The sequence below is a fragment of the Lycorma delicatula genome, chromosome 5 (genome assembly GCF_047948215.1).
Source record: "Lycorma delicatula isolate Av1 chromosome 5, ASM4794821v1, whole genome shotgun sequence".
Lineage (NCBI taxonomy): Eukaryota > Metazoa > Arthropoda > Insecta > Hemiptera > Fulgoridae > Lycorma > Lycorma delicatula.
Window position 1 is genome coordinate 174,007,259 of NC_134459.1, and position 18,296 is coordinate 174,025,554.

An 18,296-nucleotide genomic window follows, 5' to 3' on the forward strand; every position below is an offset into this window, starting at 1 on the left:
CTCTCTATTTCTATTAAATTTAGCAACAAAAATGTGATTGTTGTAATATATATAAAATACGCTTTATATGTCCATAAACTTGAATTTGCCATTTACTTCAGATACAAAAAATAGATTGCGCTTATAATATAATATTAAAAAAAAAAGAATGTGAAGGCTGCACAAAAAGTTAGGAAACTACAAATGTTATTTCATCGATAACCTTTCTCTTACTCTCTCTCTTTTTCTCTACACTCGCCTTAGTTTTATATATATATATAGACACGCGCGCGCGCGCGCGCTCTTATAATGAAAGGATGCTATAAAACGAATGAGTGGAATAGAAAAGCTGTTCGTTTTTTATCGTTGAGTATTGTACTTTAAAAAATAATTCCACTCATTGATGTTCTTAATTATATTAAAAGCAAATTTATATTCCCATTTTTGTTATTGAACTATCTAACTGTACAATATTTTCTCGTTCCTGTTTTTTAAAAATCGTTTTTGATATTAATTATTAAAGCTAAAAATATAACAATTTAATATCTATTTATTTATTTTATAGTCTATTATGTTAATTAAATTTTTATTTTCTTTCTTTTTTAACGAACGCTATTAATTTTCTCTTACAAAATTGTAAAATATTATTTTCAAAAATCTGAGTCAAACCAGTCATTTGACTGGTTTGATGCAGCTCTCCAAGATTCCCTATCTAGTGCTAGTCGTTTCATTTCAGTATACCCTCTACATCCTACATCCCTAACAATTTGTTTTACATATTCCAAACGTGGCCTGCATACACAATTTTTCCCTTCTACCTGTCCTTCCAATATTAAAGCGACTATTCCAGGATGCCTTAGTATGTGGCCTATAAGTCTTCTTTTAACTATATTTTTCCAAATGCTTCTTTCTTCATCTATTTGCCGTAATACCTCTTCATTTGTCCCTTTATCCACCCATCTGATTTTTAACATTCTCCTATAGCACCGCATTTCAAAAGCTTCTAATCACATTTACTTCTAGCTTAGAAGTAAAGAAAATTTATATTAATATATTTAAACACTTGTACAGAAATATTAAGCTTAAATTCTCACTAGAGAATACATACGAAGCGATAGATAATCGAGACAAGTCGGTTTTTTCATCGGCTAAAATTCTTCAATATACTATTAAAAAGGGTCTTAATGAAATCGGCAGGGTAATTGTATAATTATCCTTGAAGAATAACTGAATACCCTAATAGATTTGGCGTTGTTCGGTAGTTACTTGAACGAAATCGGTGAAATGATGAAATAATTATAGCAGGAAAGTAGAAAATTAGGCCTTATGGGAATTTAAGGAATACGAAGGTTACGCATACAATTATAAAGGAGCAGGAAACGTTAAGGTGAACGGGAAAGAAATAGAAAATGATGGAAATTAGTCTTAAAAACCTTATGAATAAGTATATAGTGAATACGTGACGGTGCAGGTACAAGTTGTCGTTTAAATAGAGACCTAGACATGACTTCGAATTTCAATCTAATATCATTTTATATCGCCGATTTATCTGTGTGATTGGTTCGCACAAAGTTGTTTCTTCCTTTAAATTCGTTTTAAAGTTTTTCTTTACTAATAATAAGATCGATGTACATATCACGTACACTATGTAATACACTCATTCAACTTTAGTTTAACAAATTAAAATATACGAAAATATTACCGGCATCATTCTCAAGTACGATTGGAATTTGTCTGGTTAGGCTGTCGATTTCCGTAAAAAGATATATTCTTGCTAATTTTCTATTAATTGAATGTGCGGTTATTTAAGGTACTCGTCGCTGAAGTCATTTCATGACCGTAGTCACATATCACGATTATGATATTAAAAATTGTTTAATAAAAATGTAACAAACGTTCTTTGCGCTGCATCGAGTACGACTGAAGAGGCGTAGATAACCTCTTCCTAACGTTTAACAACCCCTACCGTGAACTACACTTCAGCGTTACCGCGACTTGTTCACCACGTATCGACCTTTAAGGCAAGGAATGGACAACTATTCCGTTGTCACAGTATAGGGATTCTCAATAAAACAATCTGAATGGAACGGGCAGCTTTTAACAAATACAGTCGTGTATATTTAAATTCGATAAAAAATTAGAAAATAAATCAAGATTGTTCGATACATGTATGCTACCATTTTGATTTACGGTTGTGAATCTTCACCGATGTCGATTAAGAACGGGTCGACGATCAGAAGTATGATGGGAATTGCTAAACCGGATATAAAAATTGATTGCGGAAGAAACAAAATTCGAAGACGTAGGTAAGATGAGAGGAGGATGGTGAAAATGTTATATCGGTATCTTAAGCGGCTAAAGAGAAATCGAGGAAGACCGCCGTTCAGATGTGATGAAGAATTTAGGAGAGTATGTGCAAAAACGACTTGGCTGAGAGTGGAAAGAATGAACGGATTGTATGTCAGTGAAAGGTCGTATCGGAATTAGAACAAAAAGTAGAATTAGAATTACATCTCGATTCCCCCCCTTGAAGGTCCCTCCTTGTAGCGCATCTGGTCGATACACAATCCCCTCCGTTCCTTGCCAGTTGTGGCTTTAACGGAGGTCATCTTTTTGCCATCAAAACTGATCACATTCCACAGTGCTCAGTCCGCCCTCGTGAGATGCCACCGATGCAGTTGCCCCGAGGGACACATACATCAGTAATTTCGCCCCAGTAAATTTTGCCTTCCGAAGCAGACATCAGACACCTAATACTACCCACGTAGCCCTCAGGAACTAAGCTAGAAGCCTACACGCGGAAGATCGAAGAACCCGCCTATCACCACTTTAAAGCCCCAACTATAAGCACCCAGTACTTAAATTGCAATAAGTATGCCACCAGAGCATATCAAACAATTTCAGTCTAAAATCACCGCAACTACATATCGTTAATTAAGCGATTGGAGTGCAGCCAGCATAAACTAAACTAAGTCCCAGAGGACCTCAGATCTGGTCCATCGGGAACTGAGTACAACCTCTTGTCTCCCACTTCAGCTTCATTTTTGAGGACCGTCGGATTAGCACTAGGTTGATCGCAACCAACATTTAACTTATTACTCCCTTAATAAGTGTGCACTCCAATTCGACCAATCGCCATGCTAAAGTTAATAAATCACACTCGGGGAGTAAACTCCCCGGGCACGACCTCCATTAAAACTTAGAAAATCTAACCGAGGCCGGTGCCTAGCACGCCTACCTCTGGCCAGTTCAGCTGCCTGGGCGGAGCCCTAGCCACCCGAGATCCTAAACAGGACAAGGTACCCACCAACGCCAACGCAGGTTAGAGAAGCAGCAGACTAGTCAAGTAACAACAGCGATAGAAACCGCAAGGAAGAACTAAACTCTACCAGGTCCACACCATCAATAAGTACGGCAACTCAGTCTAAAACTGAGACTAGCGAAGAAAAAGACAGATCCACTCTTGTCCGATGCGGAAGCGACTCTGCTAACAGAGTCTTACCAACAAGAAACCTGCGGTCGAGACTTTATGTTGCCAAAGAAGCGATTTGGCGTCGCAAGAAATAAACCTACAGCCCTCTCATCAGAGAGGAGATGGATCATGATTTCACAGAACAGACAATAAAATGACCCGGCAGATCACCCAGCCTGCGATGGGCGTTGTAGAAAACAACCCCGAGATTCAAAAGAACAAATTTCCTAACTACGTACAAACACCAAGCTTCAGCGAAGGATACTATCCAAGGAATTGAAATACAATTCTACCGCAAGTAACAGCCACAGTCCTTACTGTTGACCGAATACTTGCCCTTCCTGCGCAACCTTTTACAGTTGACACACCTTCCTTGCCACAATGCGCGTAGACCGACGCATACAGAATTGATTTACACCGAAGAAAAATTATTTCGATTTTTTTTAATCTTATTTTTAAATGTAAATTTTTACTTTTTAACCTTATAATATTATCACTACTTTAACCCTTTTTCTATGCACGGATTTGTTAATTTAATTTGAAAAAAATATTGTATAATATAATACGATTTATTTATTAATTTTAATTATAGATTTTTTTATGTAAAATGAGGGTTAATATTATCATATCTGATATTGTTTAAATAAGTATTTATTCGTAAATCATTAATGCTTTTAATAATTAAAAATTATAATAAATATCGCATATATTTTATGACAAGGAGGAAGATATGGTAATCATAAGAAAAAAAAACACTTTTCTACTTTTTTTGTATTATGAACTCAGCGTCATGAAACCTCGAAAAATGCAAAAGAAAGGGAAGGTTTCATATGCAAGTGTATGTTGACATCTTTTTGGATTAATAACTCAGGATTGGATGGACCAAAAGTCCTTGAAATTTATTACATCGACTGCTATGTATGTGGTATTAAATGTAGTGAAGTTGGAGTTGGGGCTTTCAAAGCCTGATGGGATAGAAAGGAGGATCGGAGTTTATTTCTAAACTCATTTTCTAAGAACGTTTAGCCACTCCTTTAATGATTTTTTTTTTCTTTAATCGAAGAAATTTACAATGAGACCACTAGAAATAATTCCTCAACAAAACAAAATAATCCTTGACATTGGTGCACTTATCGAAGGGTTAGACTTGAAAATACATAAACAAATAACTACGGGATTCCCTCCTTTTTTAAGTTGGTTAAAGCTTATATATATATATATATTATATATATAATATATATATATATATATTTAAAAATACAATTGATTTTCTTTCATAGAATTAATAATACTTTCTCGATTAGTTTTGTAGTTATTTTTTATATTTATTATCTTCATGTAACATGAAATTAATATGGACTTTAATTTCATCTAATTTTTATTATATAATGTATTTTAATTAATATTTTATGTTGTGATGGTGCTCCGACCAGGTTTTACAATGATTTCCCTTGATTGATCTAGGAGATGTTGAGACAGTTTCTTTTTTTATCCTCCCTTTCCGGTGTGATTTATATACAGAGTGATTCAGGAATTTGGGAACCGGTTTCTAATTGGTGAAACGAATTGAAATTTACAACCGACTTGATGAAACACAAACATATTTTAAGAATGAAGTAAGAATCGATGAAAGATTTACTCGTAAAAGGATTGGACGTAAATTGCCGTCCCGGTAAATTGGCCGCCTAGATCACACCTGACCTTATTCCCTTAGATTACTGTTTAAGGGGTCGGATGAAATGCGAGGTATACGAGCAAAAACTATGCGCGTATGAACTGATCGTTCGCATTCTCAGTGCTGTTACCCTCGTCCAGGAATGCGAAGATGAGGCGACAGAAAATGTAAGGAAACGAGTTGAAAAGTGCATCGATGACAAGTATGGAATTTTCGAACATTATAAACCACAGTGAATATTTGTTTTTTAACTGAATTAAAAGTATTTTAATTTTTCAAACGTCTGACTTAATTGATTTAAAAAAGCTGTTTTAAATTTTTGCAGATTCATAATATTTTCGTTGAGTTTTGTTTTTACAGAGTTTATTTATTCTTTTACAATTTTTATTACATCCATTTTTTCATAATTAAATTCTCTACAAATTTTGTTAATAAAATTTACGGATATATTTCTTATTTAACAAAATCATTATTGTACTTTAAACTTTAAAAAACGTGTTTTTCGACACCGAATGTTTTAGTTTTACTTGAATATCGTGTAAACTACAGAGATAAATTTATGGAGGACCTGTTTTATTCGATTTTTCAGGTAAAAAAACATAAGAAATAATCAAGTTTACCTTTTATATAATATTTTAAAAATTCTGTAATTTTTATGACCTCATTTCATAAAGGAAAATGAAATTCGGGCGAAGTTTTTCGACAACAAAGCGATTTCGAATATATGTTTGTGTAAACTTTTCCTTATTTCAAACTCTAAAATCAGTTCCCAAATTAATGTCTTTTTCTTCTGAATCATTCTGTATATATAATTTATTATGTACCGATCAGAGTAGATTATTTATTTCTCTAAGAAATAATACGATTTTCTTGTTTCTCTCTCTCTCTCTCTCTCTCTCTCTCTCTCTTTTCATAATAACATTTTATTTACGTGTTTAGCGAAATTTTTTTCCTTACACATTTCTGTAGTCACATTATTAAGAGTATTTTTCATACGCTCCAAATTTTCCATTTTCAAAGGGCGAAATTCCCGAAGCAGTTGATGCCCATCGTCTCAACATAATAAATTAATTAAAACGATGCAAAATAAAAATTATATATAGTTTTTATGTTTGGTTTTCGACCAACTTCTTAACAGTTTCTATTATACAAATGCTTGTGTAACTGCAAAATTTATATATATATATATATATATATATATATATATATATATATATATATATATTATATATATATATATATATAAATACACATAATACATTTAGCAATTCAGGATCAATTTGATTCATGTTATCTATATCGGATATCGTAAGCAAACAATAGTACCTTAGCGTATCACAGCGGCAGATATACACGCTCTTTTATCGAGCCGTGAGAAGCTATAGACTTCAGATTCTGTCTGCTTTTCTTCCCCACCGCTGTGATTCCTTATCATCCCTTTTCGTTCTCGTATTCCTTTCTTACTCCGGTTACTGTAATCCGTTCTATTTGCATATCTAACCCCCTCTTCACAACCTTTCCTTTACTGTTCTCTTTCACTGTCTAGTCTTGATTCACTGCTAATGAGCTTAGTATGTAACTACATTTCCTTTCCTTTCTATTTGAAACTGTATCGAATCTACTAGTTACTACTGTGCGGTATCCTGTTAATATTATCACCTTGCTTGTTAATTAATATCAGGATTAAATTTAGCAACTCTTATTGAAAGTTTTTGTAAAAATTCATTATCTAGTTTGTATCTTAAATTATTTTCATAAATAAAAATGAATATATTTTATTTTTTGTATAGTTTAAAACATTTATTTGCGCGAAAAAGTTAATGTAAATCTCCCTTCAAAAAAATCAAAAATATGATAAATTTTCTTGGCAGTGCTATTGTCCGTAATTATTTCGGGTGGTCGATTTATAACCGAATTGCTGTAGAATAAATGTACTTGGGAAATCATTCGAAAAACATTTTCAAATGAAATAAACGATTAAGACGTAAATTAAATTAAAATCCGGATTTACATTAGAAAAGGTTTACGTATTTAACATACTGGAAAAGATGTGTGAAGTGCCCTTCGCAGCGATCCAATTTTATGGTGTATTGAGAGTCGCCTGATGCAAATCTTTATTCTCAATGCCGTCAATTTCTTGTCGAATGATCGCCTTTATTTCACGAGGATGTAGAAATTTGATTTTTAAACTCTTATTTTTCAAATAGCCCCAAAGGAAAAAAAGTCGAATTAGACACATCTTGGAAAACGCAGAGGTCCCCACCCTCCCCTGTTGACAGTTTGTTCTTCTATGAAAGCCGCACGAACGCATGCTAGTGTATAGTTAATTGTGCAAAAAGGTGCTCTAACTTGTTGGAAGAAGCGTTACTCTTTTCACGATATGTTAATTGAGCTTAGAATTCTTCGAAAATTGTACGGTCCATTTGTGTACTGACATTTCGGCAAGAGAATCTTGATCCCTCTATACGATTGCTAGAAACTGCACTCCGTACACCGATTTTCTTATCGTAAAGTTGACGCTCAAACATCCGGTAGGATTTTACTCGTCCGAGATCCGACGAATAACATGCCCAGATAACTGAAACCGTGCCTCCTTCGATTGAAATATAGCGTCGGTGCTATCTGTTATCGGAAATATTTTTTTATAAACCGGTCGTAATTGTTAATACTTTTCGGTTTGTTTCTTCTGTTTAACTGTTGGACGGTTGTTATACGAATGATAAATCTTACGTCAAGATATCACTTTTATACATTTTTTTTTTTTTTGTAATAACTTAAATATAAATTTTTTCGGACCGGCAGAAATCCTTCTTAGAATATCGGTTATGATTTCTTGTATACCCTAACGGAAGATTGCTTATTTCGTTTTTAATTTAAAACCGACCCAGTTTTACGCCATCTTTTAACCAAATTGTGTATGCTACCCTTTGCTGGAATACTAGCGATCGGAAATTTTTCTGCGAATATTTGGTGTGTTTCTTTAAAAGATCCTGAACGTACGTAAACTTCCTTTACAGACGGAAAAGGTATTTTGAGAACATACATTTGCAAAGTACGAAACTGTATTGCACTGAAGTACACGCAATTTAATCAATTTAACAAGTGTTAAACTTTTACAAGTGTGTAGACGGTTTGTAACCGACAGCGATAATTAGAAAAGTAACATGCACAATGGATAGTGGCAGTGTTACTATCAGCGTTAAAGATGACCGCAAATAACTGCACTAAGTACCGGCTCGGTTCGGTTTTAAATTGCTCACCCAGTATACTGTAATTTTGACCGGGAAAGGAACTGTTTAGCTGTTTATTCAACGAATATCTTTATAATACTGCCCAGGTGTTTTATAAAAATAAAAAGATATGATTACATCAGTAACAAATACGCTACAATCGGTAGGTAAAACACCATTGAACGCTTATTTTGGCACTCGGATAACCGATATGATATTTCTAAAGATATTTTTAATTCATTGTGCATATTTTACGGCAAAATCAATGCATTTGAAGTATAAGTAGTTGAGGAAAACCAAGATTAGGTTCCAGAGCTGTATCCTTAATGTACATGAAGATGGACTTGGCATAGTACATCGGCTGGAAAACGGTTTTAGTTGAGGTAGCTATTTAACAAAGGCATCGCTTTTAGAAGTCGATGATGTAGAATATAGTTGACTATAGAAGGAGTTAAAAGGCTAAGTAAAAAAAATCTACTTATGGGTTCTTTTGAATAATGATTAGAAATTTTTATTCATTTGCTTTTTTATATCGTTTATATATCAATTTCATTTTTATATCGGCAAAAATGCCGATATTCTATTATATTGGAGTCCGGGAAAAAGTTTCTTCGTATTCTACTTCTCATAGATGAATGTAGGTTCCTATAACTTTGCTAATATTAATTAAATCTAGCTACCATTGCGTCCTTTTATAAAGGTGACGTTCGTGAGTATTTTTTGAAAGTTCACTATATATTAGTTTATTTATTTAAAAGTTTTTACTTCTTGAAAATCAAAAAGAAACTTATATTCTTTCTTTAAAAAAAAAAAAAAACAATCAATACATTTCAAAATTCTTTAACAAAAAGGATAGAATACAGTTCAGGTCGCTAAAGATATTTGTGATATTTATAGACGTGATGCGGTATCAATATGTGTGGCACAGTATTCAAGTGTTTTCAATTTGGTAATTTTGATCTCGGTGATGCACCTCGCTCTGTTTGGCCAGTGATTTAAAAATTCGATGAAATCATGGGAAAAGACTGACCAAGACCGGTGGTATAACAGTAACCAGCTAAACATCTACTGTAAAAGATTTGTAAACCGTTTGAAAAAAACTCGATGTTTGGGTATCGCATGATTTAACGATGAAAAATCTAACGAATCGATCTTTCATCTGAGAATCGTAACTTATATCGGATACGAAGCATACTAAGCATACGGAACGAAATCGAACCGTATTTGCATCTGCTTCTTACGGACGATGAAGAATGGATTGCGTACGACAACGTTGTACGGAAAAGATCGCGGTCGAAGCAAAGTGTTGTTCCATTAAAAATGGAAACATCTGGGATCGATGCCAAAAAGAAGCGTTGCTACAGTGCAGTTTGTACGAGGGATCGGAAGGCATCGTTCATTATGAACTGCTGTATCCCGCTCAAACGGTTCATTCTGATCTGTGCTGTCAGCAACTCGAAAGATTTTGAAAGCCGAGCGTTTGGCATTAAGCGACTATAATCGGTCGATGGAAAGGATATAGTCTTCCATCAGACATCGCCAGACTCCGTATATCTTCGGTAATCTGATGAAAATCTGGAGAGCTCGGTCGGGCGTTTTTTCGATGGATCCACCGTGTATATTCCTTACTTTGACGCTGACAGATCTGTTTTAATTTCTAAAGAACTTTTTTAACGGTAAAAATGTTGGTTTCAGAAGAGGCCTGTGGATATCATTTATCATAGTTTTTGTCCAGGAAACGTAAAAGTTTCTCAATTATGGGATTAAGATTTTACCTCCAAAGTGGTCGATCAAAACGGCATATATTTGGTTAAATTCACTTGCAAATTCAGCGATTGTAATCGGGCACCATATCGTTCTTTCAGTATGAATAAATAAACAAATGAAATATCATTTGGTCGATTTCAAATCCAGTAAATTTTCATGTTTTGTATTTACTTTGCACGTATTACCAATTTATACATTAGTTATAAACTGTATAGTATTATTTATGATGAACTATTTATCAATATCATATAGTAATTTATAACTTGATTTTTTTTCACGGCTGTTAAAAAATAATAGAATATATTCAGCATTTATATTCCTGAATATATAGTTTCTTTTTTTCTTCTTCTTGTTCAGTATTATAAAATATGACCGGAAGAACTGTATACTATTATATTGTGTCATTGTAAATAACTGGTAGCTGAAGAGGTATATAGTATTAGAAATAAATAGTCTGTACTGTGCTACGGATCGAGGTGGAAACAAGTACGGTGTAGTGCGGTGAGGTTGTCGTTTAGAAAAAGGTTGACAATAGTAAGATGTATTGCCTCATTGTTACATTTATATACCGAGATAAATTGTACGTTCTTGATTAATAGTATAACTGATTTTATGTTAGACTTTTTTTATTATTTATAACTTATATGGATTAAAAAAAGATGAAATTCAATTATGAAAATAATACAACATATTTTATCTTAACAATACACTGTAATTAAATTCTACGTATATGTCGTATTTTTAGTTATTTAATTATTGTGGAATTTTTAAATGTATATGATGCTTTTTTTAATAAATAATCAGTCTGTAAATATCCTAATTAATCTTTATATTTATTCGTAATTAACTGATTGCCTTAATAAAAAATCCTCCGAGAAAACAGTAAATACATGACATGGAAAAAAAAATCGAATTCGTTAAACGTTTTTTTTAAAAAGCTGACAACAAAGTTGTAATACTTTCTTGGCATTGTTTATTTACTCTTACACATTTTTTAACCCCCCCCCCCTTGGAACCGAAACAATCATCTAAGCATAACTCAGCTCCGGGGGGTGCCTTCGCTTCAAATTATCTCGGCAGAACACAAGGTCCCGTCCAGGTAGCTTGGACTCGGTCTTGCAGTACATGCCACGCCTCTAATAAGCGGACTCCAAAGGGGGTCCCCTTATGGACGGTCTGTCCCCCACAGACACCCATCAGCACTGAGCAGGCTTCATGTAACAGGTGAAGCCTTGCATCCCCTACCACGGTTGCATGTTCGTGCAACCGACACGAAGGACATCGACCTATCGCCGGCAGTCCTTCCGTAGATGAAACAGTAGCCGCTACGATCTGGCCGGTACACGAATTGGCCCTGCGGCCTGGCTTCCAGCAGCGAAAATAAAGGTCATAACCCTACAAGCCACCCATCCGATACGGATACGTTCATCAACCAATAATTTATCCGCAAGGATGGGCGGCACGCCACAGTGACCACCTGCGTCGCACCATAGGCCGGTAGCATGGACGTAACTTTGATCGACACTGACTCCCCCGTGATTTTCCGAAACTCCTTAATGAACTCATCCTGAGTATTGAGTACATCCACAACCTTAATAAGGACATGGACCCTCCTAACACCCCTCCCTGTCACAGCCGTAGTGGTGCCCTCGACCTTTGCAGAAATATCCTTTCTTATCCGTTCAGCAGCGGCACTATCGGCCCGCACCCGATTGTGAAGGTCCTCTCCCTTGACCCTTACGCGCGGAGAGGACTCCGACTTTACCCGGCGACACAGCTCCTTTCACCGAGCGGAGGACGTCAGCGTAAGTTTTCCCCTTCGCTTTGACTACCAATGTCGTCGTCGGTGGGCTTACCAGCCGTTTCCTGCCCACATCCTTCTCCATCAATACTAACGGCACAAAGTGTTTCTTCTCGATCCGTCGACTGAAATATTCTACTGTGCGGCGCAATCATTGCCCAACTCGCCCCGATGGTCCTGAAAAACACACCGTCTGACTGTGCTCATCCTTCATCACCTGAGGAACCGACCGGCAGACGGTGGAAGCCATCTCACGGTTCCCAGCCGCCAAGTTGATTATTTGGGCGTAATCAGTACAACCAAAGTCAATTTTGTAACCACCCTGTCCCCGGACAGGTCTCGTGCATATTACAATGAGGACTTGGTTTGCCGTTAATTTATTAGAACGAATCAGGTCCTATACTTACACATTATAAAATAATAATACACGAAAATAAACGAAAAATGTTTTAAAAATCGTTATTTTTAAACCTTGATCGCTTCTCCGAGCCCAATATTGCCCCAAAGTATTTATTTTTGGGTCGCTTGGAATACTACTACGCCTGTGAAGACCTAAGAACAAATCGGTTAAAAAATATGTAATAAATAAAAAGATAACTTTTATCGATTTTTCGGAAAAGAGGGATTTTTTTTTTAAATGATAAGTTAAACGTGGTGGGAGCATTCCCTGAGTTTAATATAAAGTTGGGTTATGTTACAAAACTTTGAGAAGATCGATCCCAAAAAGAAATCTGCTCGTTCCCTAGAGATATTGACCCCAAATGTCATCAAAATTGATCTATCCAGTCAAAAGTTATTAAGCTTCAAACACACGCCATACATACGTACGATCATTAACTCCCCACTTTTTCTTTTTTCGTTTTTTGGATTCCCTTGATCATGAAACGTCGAGAAATGCAAAAACCCGTATCCTGTTTTTTGGCTGAATACCGTACATTCCTTCTTGCAATAGCTCTAGAGCTATGATGACAGGAAAATAAAAATTCTCGTTAAATATTTTTTTTGAATTGTTTGTCGCTTCATTAGTTAAATATATTTCTCCATTGGAAATAAAATTTTTTGACTTTATCCTCGGAATTTAAATGGAATTTTTAAGTTTTATAAAAAGACCTGTGAAAAAATTCAAAAACATCGTTGCCAGTTTATTGAATTACGATATTCTTTTTTTTTAATATATTTTTTATTAGCATTCCTCGTCCCGGCTTCGCCCGTGCTATAGAATTTCAAAAATTAGAAATAAGTTTTTAATAATTGAGCATGTCGGCTGTTGCTCTCTACAGTTATCGATATTTACAGCTTACAGTGTATAAATTAGATTAATATCGATGTATAAAGTATATTAATTTTACTTTTCTGTAAAATAAAATTTCATAAATCATTACAAAATAAAGAGGACTACAAAAATTTAACAACAGGCTCTTGCGTAGATTCGTAGTTTTCTACGATCGTAAATTGTAGTATCCCCTAGAAGTTCTTGTATCTATGAACGCGACAACCTAGGGATTATGAAAATATTTATACCGAATTGAAAGTCGAATCTATCGCGATTATGTGTACGGCTTACCCTGATGGAACTTCTTAACTCAGAATTTAAAAATTTACAGATTTACTCACGTTTAGGATGAGTTCTCGCAGGTCATTGCTAGATTAAACGGTCACATTAATAAATCAAATTTTATCGGTTTGACGAAATATATATTGGTTTCGAAATTCAATATTCTGAAAGCACCAAAACTTAGTTAAATATGTCGATAGTCGTTATTCCTTTTTATTTTATTATGAAACTAATTTGTTTTACTTATTTTACGATAATAATATAAATTGATATTTATAGACAGTTCTGTTTGATTCATATAAAATGTACAATCGCTTACACTATTACAGAGACTGTAAGTAAATATGATTACAGACAATTGCATGCAGGACAGGCTTTTATCAAAGCTCTTCAAAAATTACTCACTAATATCCCTCCCTAATAACTGTAATACTAATACATACTAACTCGCTTGTAGGTAGGGTTCAGTTCCTTCGTTCTTAGAAAGTTATTCGGTTTTGTTTGAGACTTGGTTAGATGTGTTTTGTTTGTAGTTTGTATTAGTAGTACACCGATGGGAATCTCGCTCGTGACATTCGCTCAGTGGGATCCTGGTTGAGGCTTGACTGAAAGATGTCATTACGGAGGTACTGAAAATGACCTCCGGTAAATCCCATAAGGGTTTGGTACGGAGGGGATGGCGTGGCGACCGAAACCGTTTCATAGAGGGTGTCTTCCCTTATGGGATCGGGATACTAATACCTCTAGATCAACATTCAATGTAAGTACCTGCATAAAATTAGGTCAGAGAACAGTACCGTCGGTGGCTCAACACAAAACAAAGACGATCAAAGGATTAATAAACACGTGAAATTATGAGAGAAAAAAAATTAAAAAAAAACTAAAACTGTATGAATTAATGGGTTACACTCGGTTGATGTAGCTCAAACTGAAATCACATAAAGTCATCGCGATTCAATACGTGGAGTCGTTTTAGCCTATTAACGTCTTCACTATTGTCTCGGTTAATTACCAAATACTTCACGCGGTGGTTTAGCTGAAATTTATATTTTGTACCGAATCCTGTATTTTTTTTTTTGAACATACGTTAAACCCGGTTATTCGTAAATCTCACTGTTTCTTAAACCAAGGGGACTCTGTTATGCTCCTCAGTAATTTTTTTTTGGCATAGCTGTATTATTTCGACGTGGCTGCTGCTTGCAGTACCCCAAATCTGGATCCCGTAGGTCCAAATCGGTTTCAAAAGAGTTGTGTACAATAACCGACTGGTTGTTAGATAGTGAAAGTTGTGATATCTCCAACCAGTATATTTCCTTAGAAAAATCGGTTTCCTTAGCTCGGCGACATTTCCTTAAAATTTTGTATACGATGACATGAAATTTAGTAAATCACATAATAACTTACATAAAATATTTAACTCTCAATAATTTTTATAGGAATTTAAAAAAAAAAATATTTTAACGATTCTCTAATCTTTACTACAGGTGAAACTTATTTTTCTAATCAGATGTAAAAAAAAAATGTAAGGAACAAAAAATCAAACAAAATATTTGAAACAATTTACCTAGGATTTAAACGAAAAATGTTTATAGGATTCATGAAATAACTAATTCCTAGAAAAGTTAAAAATTTTAACATATAAATAAAATACTGTACCGAGTAAAGGAACGTATAATCCTTCTATTAGATGAGCAAAAACATGTAGTTAAACTAAAGAGTTTCTATTTGAGATTATTAGTTGGAAAATGGTTTCTAGAGCTAGTACCGTGTTTGACCTCGTTTAACTTTACATCCACTGACAAAGATTGGTACTCATTATAGCTAGGTTATCGTGGAAAATATCCATTTAATTAAGAGTGTTAAAGAACATGCGAATTTTTTCCCTTTAGCTACACGGGAGGTCCAATTTGCTGTTAACCACAAGAATAATTAGTTTACATTTTACTGTAGTTGTTTAGATGAAAAAAGAAGAGTAGTTTTTATTATACTATCTTGTACGGTAAATTTTAAACTATAAACATAAAATTATTAATGCTTGATTAAATTTTAAATATTTTCCACCTGTTTTATTGTGACTATAGTAAATTGATACGTGCCTGTTTTTATGTTATATCGGTACAGGTGTTGCGAATAGTCGAGGGCTATTCGAGTTTGTGAGAAAGGGTATATTACTAGTGCAGCTTTTCTTATATTCTACAAACGATCGTGGAAGTTTTTTTTTTTGTTTTTGAAATAAGGAACACGTGTAAGAATTTATTTTTTATGCTATAAAGACTACTTAATTTCAGCTTCGTATAAGAATTATTTTGAAGTCCGGTCGAATTAATTCTCGTTTTGAGATTCGATTTATTGTAATCGGCCATAAAATTATATACGAATACGTAGAACAAATAGTATTACGTACCGTATTAATTCCTGGAATCGCTATAAGATAAATATTAAAATAAATTATAAAATTTTATTTTCACTTAATTGTATGAAAAATTGATTTCGTTAATGTTTTTATTCAGAAATAAAATATTAATTAAAACAGTTTTCATTTTCTTTAAACCGTGTTTAAATAATTTAAACTCGTATAACTGAACACCGTAAGAAACGTGTAATGAATTGAATTCGACCCGCGCATCGATTCATCTCCCATTCCCTCGTTTTATAGTCGATTCGGGTTTAACGGTTAATGTTGCGCTTACGTTAGATCCTAAATGATCGCGTATCGGTATCACCCGCACCGATGTATATATTACTTTTCCAATTATAGTCGGGAAAGTAAACAAACAAATTACGGGCGCATAAAATTAAATTATTGTAAGTATAATATAAAGACTTTTACAGCTGTACAGCTATAAAGTTTACTATATAATGGAAAGCACGTTAAGTCAAATGTTGCAAATCGGAATTAGTAAAGATTTTGTTTCATCACTCTTACTAACCGGAAAACACATTTTAGCACTGAAAAATTCCGAAAAATATGTATGTATGTCAATCTATTTTCTGTTAGATGTTTCCATACTGTGGAGTAATTTAGATGAAATTTTTATTCGTGGGAATTGATGTCGTCTGGTTTCGGTCATCAAAGCACAAAGACATTGGATTCTCGTGGAACTCGTATCTCAAAAATTTATTCAAAGGGTAGGTTAAATTTTTACATAATTTAAACGCTCATTTCATAACTAAAATATTTTCTAATGGTATTTGGTTATATTCAACTCCGTATTTGGTTTATCCGACTCCGAATTTCGGACGAAAATGGCAAATATCTCGAAAATGGTTGGTCCTAGTGCTATATAATTTTATCGATATATAATAATATAACAAGTATACACCTGACCACCACGAGACATGTACTAACGAATCGGGATTTTCCGGTAGTGATCGCTACATTCCGGTGGTAAGCTAAGGGGGACGCACACACACAACACACACAGTAATGCCGTTTAGTAGGATAGGATAGTCGGAAGTATGCCGAATCGAATCAAAAATTTATTTTAGTTAAGTGCTTATTACTGATTTTCCTCTAAGTAGTACTCTACTTAGAGTACTACTTAGAGGCAGTACCACTTAGACGGCAAATCCCTTCGTAGTTAATTAAAATTACGCGAAAATTAATATTTCTGGAACAAAGAGTACTACAAAAAATAAATTTCTGTCATAAAATGTATGACATTCAGGATGAGGAGAAGTGACTGCCACAGGTCCACCTTCATGGCTTGTAATTCCGTAAACTGAGAGTGTCAGATACGTAGGTCTACACCTCGACCGTCGACTAACGTGGTAAGTTCATATAAGAAAAAAGAAAAGGCAACTTGATGAAATGTTCTGGTTGTTGGGCAGACGTTGTCGATTATCTTTATCAAATAACCTGCTGGTAATTCAACAATTCTAAAACCGATTCGGATCTATAGAATCCAACTTTGGGGTACTGCGAGTAAGTCTAATGTCGAAATGTTACAGCGGTTTCAAAATACACTAGCGAGGTGTATAATAAAGGCATCTTGGTTTGCAAAAAAAAATAAAACAGTGAAATACACGAATATTTAAGTTTACGATACGACCGGGAGGAAATACAACGTTTCAAATGATGACGTAACAATTACATGAATCGCTTAGCCGCGAACTTTCTACACGACAGAGATGACATTAGAAGATTAAAACGGCTATATGTTCTGAACCTTAGTGACTTCAACTGTGAGTGCCCTGCATTATCTCTTCGATTTTTATTTTCAAATTTATTGCATATTCTTTACTTTTTCTTCTTATCGCGTCATCGTTCTTGCTATTTATGACTTCTTTTATTTTGCTTTCTCTTGTTCTCCTGTTAGGTGTTAAATTTTGTTCATAATTACCTAATATACGTGCTGTTTCCACAAAGGTCTTTGTAATATTAGTGTGTAATTTTTGAGGAGTTTTGCTGGGAATTCGTTTTCATGTGATTGCTAGTTAATTGTGATATAATTTACTCAAGGTTTATAAAGTGTAACCTATTATAAATAACCTTTAAAAAACATTTTTAAAATTTAATTATCCTAATTCATTATTAAAATAAAATTACTTTCTTTTACACTTTATGGTAGTTTCTCGTATTCCTCTCGCGATTGATTACAATCTCTTAATGCTTTCCTGTCAATATTTGTAAAATTCTTGGATTCCTCTTTTTTTATTCGTTACGAGGTTGTTCTCTTTTTCTTTATTGATAGGAATTTTTATAAAATTTTTTCGGGTGTCTACTGGAACTCGTTCTTCGAAACGCAGCCGTACTTCTGCGACTGGCTTCATTTCCATCATAATATTTCCGACTTGATTAATAGTTTCTTTATTTA